This window comes from Octopus bimaculoides, chromosome 7 (assembly GCF_046866305.1).
Source record: "Octopus bimaculoides isolate indiv1 chromosome 7, ASM4686630v1, whole genome shotgun sequence".
NCBI lineage: Eukaryota > Metazoa > Mollusca > Cephalopoda > Octopoda > Octopodidae > Octopus > Octopus bimaculoides.
The window spans coordinates 75,867,343-75,881,402 of record NC_142934.1 but is presented as its reverse complement, the minus strand read 5'-3'; the positions used below and the strand labels follow the sequence as shown (position 1 = coordinate 75,881,402).

The 14,060-nt window shown below is 36.7% G+C and overlaps 1 long non-coding RNA gene across 1 annotated transcript; it reads left to right on the top strand.

Annotated features, from left to right (window-relative positions):
* Positions 1 to 2,051: 2,051 nt before the first annotated feature.
* LOC149134778 (uncharacterized) lies at positions 2,052 to 10,547 on the top strand. Its single transcript, XR_016242667.1, has 2 exons — positions 2,052 to 2,998; positions 9,533 to 10,547. It is a non-coding gene; the product is annotated as an uncharacterized LOC149134778 (long non-coding RNA).
* The last annotated feature ends 3,513 nt before the right edge of the window (positions 10,548 to 14,060 follow it).

Here is a 14,060-nt window from a genome sequence, read left to right as displayed (position 1 = left end):
CTATTTTATGGGGCAACGGGAGCTCATCCCTAATTGCCCTGCTCTTGTTACACTGAATTTAAGCCTTATCGTTATTTGTTTTACAACTTCTCGGTACGTTTTCAATTCCAGGTTGAAGCCGTTTCATTTCGCCTCTTTCTGTACTGCTGGTAGGATAAGGATGGATGCTATACTTCCTGTCCACACACCAACATATATCCTAAAATATATGACCCTTTTACTTAATCAAGAAAAAACTTGGCCACCGTGAGGCTGCACAGGCAGCACAAGAATGAGAGCACAAAATCCCGTGTTAGATATCTCAAGTTTATTTTAATCCATTTACGAGTTCAAATCCTACAAGAGTCGACTGAGCTTTTCATCTTTCTAAGGTTGGTATAGTTAATACCATTCTTTTCTACTCTAGGCACAAGGCCCGAAATTTTGGGGAAGGGAACCAGTCGATTGGATCGGCCCCAGTATGCAACTGGTACTTAATTTATCGACCCCGAAAGGATAAGTCGACCTCGGCGGAATTGAACTCAGAACGCCAAAACAGACGAAATACCTCTAAGCATTTCGTCCGGCGTGCTAACATTTCTGCCAGCCCGCCGCCTTATAGCTAATACCCTTCATACATTGACATCAATTCTCCGTTCCCAACCAGTTTGCGATCGTGTGTTATTGTAAGAAGTCCGAAGGCGCAAGCATAACTGTGTTGTTAAGAAGCTCGCTTTGTAATCACGAGGTTTGGGGTTCAATCCTGTTGCGCGGCATCTTGGGTGTCTTTTATGATAACACCTGAGCCGACCAATATTTTGTGAGTGAAATTGGTAGACAGAAACTGCGAGGAAACTCGTCAGTGCTCTATTTGTGTTTTCCTTCCTCCACTACTTGACAACTGATGTTGGTTTGTTTACGTTCCTGTGACTTAGTGGTTCGAAACCGATAGAATAAGTACCAGACTTAAAAAATAAATGCTGGAATAGATTTGTTCAACTAAACACTTCAAAGCGGTGTTTCAGTCAGTAGACTGCGGCCATGCTGCAGCACCACCTTGACGAATTTTAGCCGAACGAATCAACTCCAATACTTTTACCGAACTACTAAGTTACGGAAACACACACACACACACACACATATATATATATATATATACGATGGGCCTCTTCCAGTTACCGTTCACTAAATCCATTACCAAGGCTTTGGTCGGCCCGAGGCTGTAGTAAAATATATTTGCCCAAGGTACCACGCAGAGAGACTGAACCTGGAACCATATGGATGGGAAACAAACTTTTTACCACACAACCACACTGCCCAGAATTTGATCGCAGAAATATACTGGTGCAAACGAACCAGCATCCTGCACTTCTTTCTCAAAGCTTTTCTTGGTCACTTACTTTTAAATGTATTGTTTTCTTTTAACAAGACACCCTGCATTGTGCATTGAGGGTAAGATAGAATTTTGTGACGTTTATCTTACTTGGAAAGACATTAACAATGAAACAGCTGCAGTAGAAATTTGAAATCGTGTTGCACATTTAGCTTGTTAAAAGAAACTTACGTCTTGTTTACTGTGAATAAACTTAAGGTCGGTATTTATTATGGAAGAGGAGTGGAAATAGTGTGATGGTAAATGCCTTTCACAAAATATTTAAAATATCGGATCTATTTTAAAACGGGGCCACATTTTTCATTAATGTTTTACGTAGTGTTTTTGGTACGGAAAGACTTTCAAACTTCGTATACTTATCTATTTTGTGTTATAGAACAGACAAATATTTTTGTATTCGAATTTATTTCATGTAAAAAATTGTTTTATTTCGATAATTTCAACCAATCACTGACAAGTATTCAGTTGTTTATATTTACTCCTTTGGCTGATTAAGCGATGTAAAGCGTATTTAATCTCCATACCTTCATTTTATTTGCTTTTTTTCATTTTAAATTTGCTTTAACCCTAACCCTAACCCTAGGGTTAGGGTTAGGGTTAATTGTTTCAGAATCGTTTGTTTATGTAGTCGGCACTTAATGTATATCGGCTGAATGGACGTCAGTGATTGGTTGAAATTACAGAAATACGACAACTTTAACATGGAATAACTTATGGATTTCTTTTTTTTTTAAAGAAGACTAAGAGAAAAAGATGTTTTATATGACACATTCTACCAGTGTTCCAAGTTTCAAAGTGTTTCGTTAATGAAAAATGTGGCCCCCGTTTTAAAAAAGATCCAAAATATCTTATCGTTGTAATTAAAAGGAGACAACTTGACTTTCTCCACCGTGAGTGATTTTAAAAACTACTTTATCTCAAATTATCGGCAAGCTAGCTACTCTTCTAAGAGCAACCTTTGTCCACGAAGTCTTCCATAAAGAAATTAATAAAACAAACAAATGAATCAATAAAATTCCGCCACGACGTAAGAGTCACGTGGAAAGCAGAAAACAACAACAGTCAGCTGTTTGTTGTAATTCATTTCTTTAAAGTTCCTCTACACATTGCGACACGTCACTTAGACTGATAACTTTCGAAAACAACGTTGTTGACATCATTATAACTACAACAACCTATTAGGGTAAAGAATTGTCTGCACTGTCACTACATCAAATATATTAATAAATTCTTATATACTTAGAACAAACAGAAAATTGTTGAGTGAGACTTGATTCCTCGAAATTATTCGGATACGGAGACAAACACTTTGCATACACGGATAATTGAATAATAAAATAACATTTAAGAAACAAGTTAATAATGTCTTCGCACGAAGAAAAACCAGAATACACAGATGACTTTGACGAGTATGATATTAACCAAGAAAAGTTTATTCACTCCAGTCACAGTGGTAAAGGACGGACAAAGAAAGAAGCTTGTTTACATACCAACCATGCCGATCCCGGTGGACATACACGCAAAGCTGTTACTAAACTTATTAATAACAGTCATAACACCCAGAAACCACATACTCCGACTGGGGAGGGTCAGGCATCAAAAAAAGTGAATGATGGCATCTGAAATGTAAGTAAAAATCACACGCACACACGTGTGTGTGTGTGTTTAAATGTATCTTTGTGCAGTAACGTAACTGGGAGGGAAACGTGTTGCATCGAAAAAGATGCCAGCAGAGCGGGAACATTTCTTTGGGGCCGGCACTCTTGTGCTTGGGTGTCACACACTCTAAGTCGCTTCACTGTCTATGCATATATGCAAGTATATATATCTCATATATCTTTGCGTGTATATTTATGTATTTATGCATATACGTACGTATGTATGCATGTATATATGAATTTATGCATGTGTTCCCTTCCCACACATACAGTAATCAACTTCGCGTTACAGAAACTCTGTTTACGGAATTTTGCACCTGAAAATTGTAAAGTATGAACGCTGTTTTCTGGATACAGCTTGTAATTCCACCTTTTCAGAAATTCAGGTAAACTTTTACAATTTTATAAACTAAAATCGTAATGCATGTACATGTATTAAAATATTGTGTGATCCTTCGGTATTGGTATACAGGGTGTCGGTATGAAGAAACGACGTCATTCACCCTCATTTTCAGCCTAGCTTCTTCAGCTATGTTATGAGGGTAGGTTGTGTGGGTGAGTGATGTTGTCTACAAATACCGAAGGATTGCTACACATTGTCTTTAGAAATATACCTTTAGCGAGGAACATTAATAGGTGGAGGTAAAGAATACATACACCGCCCGTTTTCGGCATAACAAAAACCCTATCCCTCAACCCTAACCACCGAGTATTCTTTACTTTCGCCCTTTAATATGCATGGTCGTCACCATTCTGTATAGAGTTTCGTTGCTCATAGCTCACCAAATCCCTTTTCGGTAAATTTTTATATTAACACCCGCACGATTTTAACTAAGAAAAACATCTATAAGACTAGTTTATAAACATCGAATGGCTATGGGGGTCCACCAGAATAGAATAGTAACCAAGGGGGTCCATAAGTAAAAATGTTTGAGAACCCCCTGCTTTAGATGGAAATCAGAAAAATGAATACGGTGGAGGTGTATTGCCAATGAGGGGTGGAGGTGCTGAATGACGTGGGAGAAAGTACTGTGTGATAAAAGTTAGAAGCAATACACACACCAACAATATTTTTGTCAACATCTACGTTTTTCTTCCTTGTCCACCGTGGACCAATTCAACCGATTTTATTTTTCACTGCTCTCATTATTCTTGCCAACTCCTACGTGTGCTCTCTTCTGCTCTTGTTGGTGTGTGCATCAATTCAACTAACCTTCTTGTTTCTAGCTTTTATCACACAGTACTTTCTTCCACGTCATTCAGCACCACCACCCCTCATTGGTAATACTCGTCCACCATATTCATTTTCTGATTTCCGTCTAAAGCAGGGTTTCTCAACCACTATGGACCCCTTTGATTACTATGTTAGAGAAAGAAGCCTAGCTGTTTCTTGCAATAAATACCAGTACATACATCTAAAGCAAAACATTTTCAGGGCCCCTTGAAATACTATTGTGGATCCCCAATTTACTATTTTGTTGCGTTGACCCCACAAAAATCTTATATGGACCCCGGTTGAGAACCACTAACCTAAAGTAATAGGACCACTTCATTTTGTGAACAAAGAATATCACTCTTCGTGAATGCAGAACATCACGAGTACGACTTGCTGTGTCTGTCACCAGAACTGTTAGATTTAACTACAAGCACAAGCTGTATAGTACATTGCTCTTTCAATTTGACTGAAAAGAGGTCATCAAGAGGAAAGCAAGGCAGTAGAGCAAAGATGGGTCATCATGAAAGTTATGTTGAACTTTAAACCTTTGCAAAGGATTTTACAAAGGATTTGTGTGCAAGAAACAATTCCAAGCACATTAACGTTTACAATGTCTACTGAGTGCCAATAATAACGACACAATAAAACAAATCAAGTGTTAAAGCAGTTACTCTGTTAACTGCTCAGACACAATCTATTGTCCTAGATGTGATATGATGCAATAACATGGAGTGTGTTTGTTAGTATGTTTCCTTTTTTTTATGTATTGGTTGAATTCGCGGGACCTTTATGCGTGCATACAGTGTGTGTAGGGGTACAATATATGTGGGGGATTCTATTGGGGGTGAGGTGGGGGTGGAAAAAAGGCTATTGGGTAGGTGTGTTTGTGGGTGCATTAGTGTATGTTCTGGTCAAACTATTTGCTGGACTCCCAGGTATTAGTGGAGGGCCAAAGTTGGGGGACTGGTGATTATAGGCATTATGGGGCACCCAGGTATGATAGAATGTACTTCCTCTCATGTGGGCAAGGATTAAAAATTTCACTTCTGCTATTCAGGTAAATGCCTGGGTGTTGGGTGCTCTCTAAAATCGCTCTTTTCTCAACCAGGCATAACCTGCACTTTCTGCTGCTTTTGAAGTGTGCTTTGCATTTCTCCAGAATCTTCCACTTAATGCTGTACTTGGTGGTGCTTTTTTTCAAAAACTAAATGTGGCATTACACCTCTCTAGGATTTTGAAGGAGGACTTGTGGTTCTGAAGGGGCCTTCAGTTGCTTCCATGTACTTTTGCACGTTTGGTTGCCCATTTGGTCCTATGGCTGTTACCACTGTTCCTCATATACAACAGTCTCCATGTTATAGTAGCCATTCAGTGGACATGTTGCGTTATCCCTACCTGAGAATCTTGCCACTGTCTCAGGTGTGGGCCTACTTACTAATTTCTTTTTTTATAGTGGGTGCACTGCTAAAAGGAAAACTCAAGGTATGCATATTGAATATTTTGCTGAACCTATTGGTACAGGGGAAGTACTTGTCTACTAGACTAAAGAAAATCTTACCTATGCAAATTTTAACACTGCACAGGTAAGATAAAAGAAGGGCAGTGTGAACCGCAACACTTTGTGGTGGCACTTTCTCTTGCATGATGATGATGATGATGATGATAGAAAATATGACTGAGGCATGTAGGGGTGGTCATATAATGTTCTATGTACTTTGAGTAAATATATAAACTGAAGGCATAAAAGTTAGGGGTGGGCCAGAGCCCCAATATTTAATTTATTCGCACTCTACTTCTGAAAATATTAACAGCTCTCTTTTTCTTTATTCTTTCTGTCCTTTTCCCCTCTCTTTCCTTCCTCCTTCCATTCATCCTGTTTTTTCCTTTCCTTCCTCCTTTATTTCCTTTGTTTATTCCTATTTTTCTTCTTTTCCAACTTTCTTTCTTTCCTCCTGCCTTCCTTTCTTTCCTTCCTTCTTTCTTTCTTTCTTTTAATATGAAAACTGTAACACTAGACTGAATCATTACAGTGATAAAGATCAAACTGTGACAGAAATATTTAATCATTATTATTATTATTATTATTATTATTGCTAATATTACTTTACTGATAACAAACACCTCTAGTTCCAAAGTTCTTTACACTTGACACATCAAGGCTAGTGGTTATGATTAGCTCAAAGATATCTTTTAGTTCCTTCCTTTGTTTCAGTCATCACGTAGTACTTACTACCTAATGGTATCTTTTACTTGTTTCAGTCATTAGACTGCGACCATGCTGGGGCACCATCTTGAAGGGTTTTAGTTGAATGAATTGACTCCAGTATATTTTATTTTTATTTTTCTTTTAAAGCCTGGTACTTATTTTCTCTGTTAGTCTCTTTTGCCGAACTGTTAGTTTATGGAGAATTAAACAAACCAATACCAGTTATCAAGCGGTGGGGAGGGACAGACACACACACAAACACACACACACATAACAGCCTTCTTTCAGTTTCCATCTGCCAAATCCACTCACAAGGCTTTGGTTGGCCTGAGGACATAGAAGAAGGCACTTGCCCAAGGTGCCATGCAGTGGGACTGAACTTGGAACCATGTAGTTTGGAAGTAAACCTCTTACCACACAGCCACACCATAAATGTGTTGTAATGGTTGTATGTTACTTTCTTGATGTTAACTCTTATTTAACATGTCTGTGAGTCTTCAGGTGCAAAGAAAACATCCTCATCCGTACCTCTGTTGTTTAGGTCCAGTTCAACCCGTTCATGCCTCTTGTTGTTTTAGATGCTTATTGCACCTATGGTCAGTAACTTTCCATCAATGACCAGCCCAATTTTTCATTCAAATTGAATGTTTCTAGGACCCTATGTTTCAAACTGTCCTTCATTTTTAGACAACAGGGTGTAATTTGAAGATTTCACTGTTATTTCTAGCAGGTTGGACAATTATGTAAAGATACTCTCATATTGAGTTGTAGTGTGTCTACAAAACAGCAGCAGTGTGTTTCACAAAGATTAAGTTGTCTTTTATTCATTGGCCTTGGCTGGCTGCAACCACTGACTAGCTAGCAAATAAACCATCTATTTATAACTGATGTCTGTCAAAGAAAAGGCTCCAAAGATGTAATTGTTAATAAAATTTCAACAAATCTATTGTCTTGTTTTGCTGGTCAACTAGCTACTGATAAAAAAGCAAAATAGTTCTCAATGTGTTTATCAGAAATTTACTCATGTCACCAATCCTTGACAAAATCCTGTTTATTGTTTAGTTCTTTGTACATCTGAACTCAGTCATTCAGGTCTAGTTCCTAGGCAGTGAGTTGGTATTTGGTTCTACCAATATTCCTGCTACAGGCATGGGTATGTGGTAAGAAGTTTGCTTCTCAACTATATCGTTTTGGGTTCAGTCTCACTGTGCACCTCTTTGGATATGTGTCTTCTTCTGTAGCCTGAGGCTGACCAAAGCATTGTGAGTGGATTTGGGAGACAAAAATTGAAAGATACCATACATGTGTGTGTATTTGTCCCCCACAACCATTTGACAACCAGTATTGGTTCATTTACATCCCCATAACTTGGCAGTTTGGCAAAAGTAGGGTGATAGAATAATCATCAGACTTTCAAAAAGATAGCCTTGGGCTTGATTTATTCATCTAAACCTTCAAGGCAGTGTCCCATTATGGCATCTGTCCAATGACTGAAATGAGTAAAAAAAAAAAAGCAACAAGCTTCCTTACAGTTTCCATCTACCAAATTTACACACAAGGCATTGGTCAGCCGAAAGCTATAATAATGTGGCACTGGGATGAATATGTATGTATGTATGTATGTATGTATATATATATATATATATATATATATATATATAGTCCAAGGTATCACACTGTGGTACTGAACCTGAAACCAGAGAGTTAGGAAGTAAAGTTATTAACTACACAGACATGACTTGTTTATAAGCAAACTTTCAACAGAGTTTAAAAAAGAAACAATAAAAAACGAAACAAAATCACAAATTGAAGTTTTGAAATAATTAATTAAATCAATTATTTTTTTCTCCAGGAACTAAATAATACTAAAACAAAAAAATAGATAAATATTGTATTCATTCTTTTTTATAAACTTGAGAACTCTCCAGCAATGAGAGGGAATAAGAGCACAGATTTAAGAATCATCTTGAAAGGGAAACCAAAAAAACAGTTGGAAGTTTCAAAAGCTGTATAAAAAAAAAATACAACTAAAGATTCATCACTATCCTCATTTAATGTTCATATTCCATGCTGGCATGGGTTGGACAGTTTGACAGGATCCAATGGGTCCAGCAACTACATGGTGCTCTAGTGTCTGTTTGGCATGGTTTCTATGGCTGGATACCCTTCTTAATGTCAACTACTTTACAGTGTGTAGTGGGTACTTTCTTTTTTTTTTTGTTTTTTTTTGTGCCACCAGCATAAGTGAGGTCACTATGCAGCTTGCAAGACTACAAAACTTGAGTTTGGAATTGGAGTTTTATGGTTGGAGAATGAGTAGAGAGGGGTCAAGTATGAAAGAAAGGGGTCAGAGAAGAGCAGGCTCCATGCTGTGGAGGAGTGATATAACAAAAAAAAAAAAAGAAAAGCACAGGCATGCCTGTGTGGTAAGAAATTTGCTTCTCAACCACATGGTTCTGGGTTCAGTCCCACTGCAAAGAACCTCGGGCAAGTGTTTTCTACGATAGTCTCAGGCCAACCAAAGCCTTGTAAGTAGGTCTAGTTGATGGAAACTAAAAGAAGCCTGTCATATATCATCCTCATCATCATCCTTAACATCCATTTTACATGCTGGCATGGTTGGTTAATTTGATGGAGAGCTGCACCGGGTTCCAGTCTGATTTGGCTTGGTTTCTATGGCTGAATGCCCTTCCTAATGCCAACCACTTTACAGTGTATGTGTGCTGGGTGCTTTTAATGTGACACTGGGATGAGTATGTATATATATATATATATATATATATATATATTTTATGTGTGTCTATGTTTGTCCCTCACTACTGCTTGACAACCATTGTTGGTGTGCTTACATCCCTGTAACTCTGGCAGTTTAGCAAAAGAGATCAATAGAACAAGTACCCAGTTTTAAAAAAATAAAGTACTGGGGCCAATTTGTTCGACTGGAATTCTTCTAGTCATTACCCCACCACTGACACAATCTTATGACTGAAACATGTACAAGATAACCATAATTCCACAGCCTCGTGATTTATAATAATTCTAGAAAGATTTTAAAGTTTTCTTTTTATTTTTATTTTCAGGAATTTTGTAATACAGAAGAAATTTTGCAGACACTTGATCCTGACCAAAAAAAAAAACTTGAAAATGCTTAATTCAAGCAGACTACAGGCTTCTGTATTCTGTTTCCTATGGACTTGAAATCATTTATTTTTATGTTTTGTCTATCATTCTTTCTATTATTTTTACTTTACAATTAGTGTGGTTTGATTACAAACTTGCATATGGTTTCTTCAAGGTGACTGTAATTGTACATTTTTTAATTCTATTTTTATATATTTTTTTATTATTTGTTAATTTTATAATGGTCCTTTTTTTATGTTTTCAGCTGAACTGTCATGTTTAATTTATGAAATGGAAAAAATAAATAAGAAACTGTAACTACAACAGTTAGTACTAAAGTAGGGAATAGGCTATTTCTAATGTTCACAATAAATTGTGTTTATTTTAGTTTCTCATACAAATTACACTGCACTACACACACATACACTGTTTGTAATATGATCTTTGTAGCAAGTATAGTGAGGAGAAGAATTCTGCATATTTTGACTTTGTTAAAAATCTAATGACATTAATGTCAAAACACGTTTAGTGACATGTAACAAGATAAATATATCAATTACTTTATTTGGAACCAGCTGAATTTGTAACTCTAATTTATAAACACACACTTGTCTCCCTCTTTACTCCCATGCATCACACACACACACTTTTAAGCACATATATTTAATTATATTTTGAATTTAGATAAAATACATTGACCGATTTGTTTTAATATGAAACATGTCATCTTGTAATTAGCATAATGAATTTCTATGCATAAATATTTTGTTTCCTTTTCCTTAATAACCAATAAATTTAAATGAAAAGCAATGGTTTCTCTTTTTCTGTGAATATTTAAATTCTAGAAAAATAATAACACTGGAAAATGATTGGATAATCAAAATACATATTAATGATGTGTGACTTAACAATGGAAGGAAATTATTATAAAGTTCTTTATAAAAATGGAGAAATAAAACAATAACAAACCAAAAACTAGATTTATCACTTTCTCTTTGCTAATGCATTCATTGGCATCAATTGAATTTGTGAATATGTTTATATATTGTGAAGGCACGTGGCGTAGTGGTTAGAGTGTTAGACTCATAAACAGTAAATTGTGGTTTCAATTCTTGAACTGGGTGGGGTATTGTGTTTTTGAGTGAAATACTTTTTCTCATTGTTCCAGTCCAGTCAACTGTAAATGATAATTCTGGGATGAACTGGCATCCTGTTCAGGGGGAATGTTTTGATCTCGGCCACTTACACACCAAGGAATTTGGGTAACCAGCCTTGTCCTAGATCAGACACTAAGACATGATAGACACTAAGGCATGATGTATGTAGGTAGATGAGTTTAATAGTGTGTAGTTTACTGTTTGACAGCTCAGTAGTCAAACAAAACACTTTGTTTCATGTTGTTCCAGTCCTACTGGCTGTAAATAAGTAACCCTGTCATGAATCTGTATCCTATTCAGAGAGAATATTGTGATCTCAGTCACTTATTTGCTATGCATAAGTAGCCTCATGAGTCGTAGATTACTGTAATCCCTCGCCATATCACAGTTCACTTCCCGCGGTTTATTATTTAAGCTTCTGTCAATTCCTCCATGGTGTTGTTTTGCATTTCTAATAAAAATAAATATATGCAAATTATAAAAACAATAAAAAACCAGAGCACTCAGAGAGCACAAACCTCTGCCAAGGTAACACCAACGTCCTTTCAACAATTAGCCAGAGATAGTTTTTAAAATGAGAGTATCTGAAATAAACTCGACTGCTCTCACAAACAAGAATACTAAAAATGAACCCGACAATTCTCAAAAATTAAGTAAAAGAACAGGAAAAATAATCCAGAATCCATGTCCAGTACTGGATTGATCCCAAAATCTAATCAATTCATGCCAGTCACAAAGCCAAACATTCCTGAAAGTTTCATTCAAATCCAACCAGCAGTTCTTGAGACATCTTGTCCATAGACAAACAAACAGACATGACTGAAAATAATACTTCCGCCTTCGCTAAGACAGAAGTAAAAATATATAGCACAGCACTGTTTCTACTTCACAGGTTTTCACCTATCATTGGGAGTCTTGTAATGTAACACTCGTGACAGTCAAGGGATTACTGTATACACTAAACCATGATAGAGTTAGCTGTATATAAGCTAGCTGAGTTAGTAGTGAGTGGTGTACTATAAGGAAGTTCAATAGTTGAAAAACTATCACCAGTACAGTGCTGAAGGTTAGGCCAAGATATTTAACATCTTCAAAACTAAAATGGTGGTTTGGAAGAAATGGTAGTGTTGGGCAAAATGTTATGATAGTTTGTTCTGAGTTCAGATCTCACTGTAATCAGTTTTATCTTTCACCCTTCTGAAGTCAATAAAGTCACTCTTAGTGGTTTAATATTCTCCACTCACAAGGCTTTGGTTCTACTGTGGCTCTGGACTGACCAAAACCTTGTGAGTGAATTTGGTAGACAGAAACTCTGTGTGTGCACCTGTGTATGAGTGTCGCTCTTTGTATTGACAGCACACAATTGATATAAACGTGTATCACCATTATACAAGCAGTTTCTCTCGTTTCCAGTCTTTCAGGAAATCATATCTGGCCATGAGGAAATATATATTAACTTGCTAGATGAGGGTTGGCAACAGGATGGGCATGCAGCTGTTGAAAATCTTCCTCAACACATCTGACCTCTGCAAGCATAGAAAAATAGATATGAAAATCATAATGGCACTGATGATACTATTAAACCTAGATGTTAATGGAATTATAATAGGAAAGTACAGGCAGTTGTAGGTAAATAGTGTGAATTTGTATAACTCATTGCTGTCTGAATGTTTTAGTGTACATACACATGAGAAGGTACAGTTCATTGTTATATGAGCATTACATTATATTTCAGTGCTTTGTTTAAGTCCTGCTATAAAGAAGAAAGTATACCTTCAGCTTAGATTATCATGAGGCTCTGAGTCATCTGGATTTCTGAGGTATTAAGTGATAAGACTATGACTCACACTAGAATAGCACAACTGTCTTTTACAGAGTTACCTCCTAGCTGTTGCTTGAACTTATTTTCAAGTGTGATGGACTGGAGCAATGTGAAATGAAATGTCTTACTGAAGAGCACAATTCTTCACATGGTCTGTAAATTGATCCCATGAACTATTGATCATGACTCTAATGTCCTAACCACTTAGTTACATACTTTCACAACTCTTTCTATTGGCCTCAGTTATATGGAATTGTTCATATTGTGACTGTATTTGAACTAATTCTCTCCCTATCATGTCAAAGTGGATTTGATATGAATCCACTTTGGTTAGTTGACACTTAGTATAGTTGTTCGGTTGAGGAATCCTATTATTTATCAAAGTATAGGGATATTGCTGAAGACTTCGTTGTTTTTACAGCATTTTGAAGCCAAATCAAACAACTAGAGCTATTTTATCTTTGAATAATATTTACAAGAGCCAAGCACCCTCACGGGCATTACCTGACACCTTGGTGAGGTGAGTTGCCAACGACGACAAGAATTTTGCGGTTAGTAGCCCAGTCCCTAAAAATGTCTCAGATGTTACAGGCTGGAAGAGCTAATTCACTGCCAGGTCCCAATACTTCAGGGTTTTGTTCCATTTTGCTATGGAAGCAGTGATCCTACCATTTAGCTTAGCATCCAGGACGTGGAAGAGAGTAAAAGAGTCACAGACCGTGGCGTCCTGTTCATATTTTGAATAAAAACTTTTTCAGATTAACAAATAAAAAATTTATAGGAGTTGAACTCCCTATTAATAGCTTATAAGATACTTGTGTCTTAGACAGTGCTTACAGCAATTACTGTACATATCTTCAGGTACTTAGTTATTCAGTTAGGATTTCAATGTAGTGCTAATAGGGGATATAAACAGCACCTTATTCAGTAGAATACTTTATTGACTGGACAATCATTTTTGTATCAAAATCCTACAAAAAGCTGCTAGATATTATATTTCTATTTCCCCATTGTTAAATGAAGCCTCTGCATACTGTTACCAGCATATCTATTTTGGTTATAGGGTTAACAAAGTGATGTTATGTTTAGGTGGTTAGCTCTGATCACTTGCCTCCTTGCTGTAATTTGAACTCAGAACAAAGAATCAGAACAGATATTGCAACAAATCTCTTTCAGTGCTCAAACAATTCTACCAATGTACCACCCTGGACTAGTATTTCATTACCCCCCCTCCCCCACTGTCTTGCACCAAGATTAAAAGCAACGATGATCTCACTAGGATTTGAACTATGAGTACAGAGGGCCAGAATGAATGACACAATGTACTTGGCATTCTATTTGATACATTAACAGCAACCAACTCAACTTATTTTTGCTACTGTTCAACATTCAATTTTGCATTGAAGCTTAGGGGAAGAAATACATTTTGGGGGATACAAATTTAAGTATATAATTACTGTGGGAGCAATTAGTTTTACAACTGGATACTCTTGCTACTGTGGAGGCGTA